The sequence below is a fragment of the Elaeis guineensis genome, chromosome 7 (genome assembly GCF_000442705.2).
Source record: "Elaeis guineensis isolate ETL-2024a chromosome 7, EG11, whole genome shotgun sequence".
Lineage (NCBI taxonomy): Eukaryota > Viridiplantae > Streptophyta > Magnoliopsida > Arecales > Arecaceae > Elaeis > Elaeis guineensis.
The window spans coordinates 29,145,777-29,148,645 of NC_025999.2; positions in this window are offsets into that span (position 1 = coordinate 29,145,777).

Below are 2,869 nucleotides of genomic sequence, written 5' to 3' on the forward strand. Positions count from 1 at the left end.
TTCTCCCTGGAGAAGAAGTATCCCAGGGATTTTGCTGATTTGCTAGCTCGGGCTGAAGGATACGTCCGAGCGGAAGAAGCCTTCAAAATGAAGGATGAAGAGACAGCGAAGGAGCGGCAAACGGGAGACTCGAGTAGGCCCGCAATTGAAAAAAGGCCAAGGGAAGCCCGGTCGTGTTCTCGATCCCCTCCTGGGCACAAGCGCACCCATACTCCACCCCGGGTGCGTAGGCAGAGAAGTTCGGATCACGGGGTTCGGCGGGGTTCCCCACCAGGGAGATTCCGCAACTACGCCCCCCTCAACACCTCGAAGGCCCAGGTACTGATGGAGGTCAGGGAGCAGCTCCCTAGGCCGGAGAGGATGCGCACACACCCCGGGAAGCGCAACCCCAACAAGTTCTACCTCTACCACCGCGACCACAGCCACGACACAGAGGAATGCATCCAGCTCCGGGATGAGATCGAGGAGCTCATTCGGCGAGGTCGACTCGACAGGTTCATCCGACGCAGGCCTGAGGGTAGAGGAGATCGACCAAGGGCCCTTCCGTAGCTTGAACCGCCAAGAAAGGAGGAGCAACCCGGGGACCGACCTCCCATCGGGACCATCGACTCCATCACCGGAGGGCCTCAAGGAGGAGCAGGCCTCCCGCAACCATGGAACTCGAAAAATTTGTAAATGTATCACTTACAATTTCACCTTGAATCTAAATTTCTTTTTACTTAACGTACTCTTCCCCTCTGGCATGGATTTATCACGACTGGATATGACCCCTCCAAACGCCTGAAACAAAGTTATGTTAGGAACCGGGGGAGAACCCCATCCTAACATACCTAAAATGAAAGTCCGACTATCTCGAAATTGGATAGGGGGAGAGGCCTTACAGCACCCTAATGTGCCCCCGCAGCCATGTCAGGAACAGGAGGAGAACCTCGTCCTGACATGAGCAAAGTCAAAGGCCCGATTCTTTTAGATCGGATGGGGGGAGAGGCCTTACAGCGCCCTAATGTGCCCCCACAGCCATGTCAGGAATAGGAGGAGAACCTCGTCCTGACATGAGCAAAGTCAAAGGCCCGATTCTTTTAGACCGGATGGGGAGAGAGGCCTTACAGCGCCCTAATGTGCCCCCACAGCCATGTCAGGAACAGGAGGAGAACCTCATCCTGACATGAGCAAAGTCAAAGGCCCGATTCTTTTAGACCGGATGGGGGAGAGGCCTTACAGCATCCTAATGTGCCCCCACAGCCATGTCAGGAACAGGAGGAGAACCTCGTCCTGACATGAGCAAAGTCAAAGGCCCGGTTCTTTTAGACTGGATGGGGGAAGAGGCCTTACAGCGCCCTAAACGCGCCCCCACAGCCATGTCAGGAACAGGAGGAGAACCTCATCCTGACATGAGCAAAGTCAAAGGCCTGGTTCTTTTAGATCGGATGGGGGGAGAGGGCTTTACAGCGCCCTAACGCGCCCCCACAGCCATGTCAGGAATAGGAGGAGAACCTCATCCTGACATGAGCAAAGTCAAAGGCCCGGTTCTTTTAGACCGGATGGGGGGAGAGGCCTTACAGCGCCTTAACGCACCCCCACAGCCGAGTCGGGAATGGGAGGAGAACCTCGCCCTGGCTTGAGCAAAGTGGAAGACCCAGACTCCTACGGGAGCCGGGCTCCATCCACGATGCCAAGGAAGACTCCACCCGGACTCCTACGGGAGCCGGGCTCCATCCACGACGCCAAGGAAGACTCCATCTGGACTCCTACGGGAGTCGGGCTCCATCCACGATGCAAGGAAGACTCCACCTGGACTCCTACGGGAGCCGGGCTCCATCCAAGATGCCCAGGAAGACTCCACCCGGACTCCTACGAGAGCCGGACTCCATCCACGACGCCAAAGAAGACTCCACCCGGACTTTTACGGGAGTCGGGCTCTGTCCACGACGCCAAGAAAGACTCCACCCGGACTCCCACGGGAGCCGGGCTCCGTCCATGACTTCTGCAGCAAGAGAGATTTCGCCCGGACTCCACCTCGCGACTTCTGCAGCAAGGAAGACTCCGCCCGCCCTGGCAATGACCCTTACATGCCCTCGCAGGAACGGAAGGAAAACCTCGCCCTGACGGTAATGAAACCCGGCCGCCCAACAAGATCGGATGAAGGGAAAAAACCCCCCAGCGACACCTCCGCGCTCCTATGCAACCCCGCAAAAAGCGAAGGAAGGGTCCTCACTCGAAAAAGAGGAGAAAAATTAAAAAGGAAGGGTGACGAACCATGGTGGAAACAGATGAAGGACAAACCGCCCCAAAGACCTAAAGGACTTCGTCCCAACGGAGACGGGGAGTTCCTACCAAACACCCCGGCTTCTAAAAAGACTCCCGACATAGGTCAGGAAGACAGCGACATCCCCAAAGTAATGCGGAGTTCGGACCGCCAAGCTCGGGCTTGCAGCCACGTACGACGAGGAAGGTGAGCTAACGCATCGACGACTGGGTGCCTCCCAACGACGTCTACATCAGACAAGTCAAACGATAAGAAAAGTTTGGCGGACGATAATTTAACACAACGCGCGGACGGTAACACAAAACACCCTTTTCATTCCATTTCTGTAATACACGCTACAAAGCTCGGAAGGCCAAGGAAAGAAAGGCAAAATGACAAAAAGAGAAGTGAATACATGAAAAGACAGAAGGACGAAAAGAGCTCTAAGGAGGCTCTGCTCCTTCCGACCTAGAGTTGTCTGCTCCACTTCTCAACCAGGACTGCCTTAGATTCTCAATTTCTTCTTCTAGCTCTTCCCTTTTCTGCAGTGCGTCCTGGAGCGCCCGACGAAGTCGCTGGCTCTCGGCCTCCACCTCTCGATGCCTCTTCCTCAAGACCTCGGAT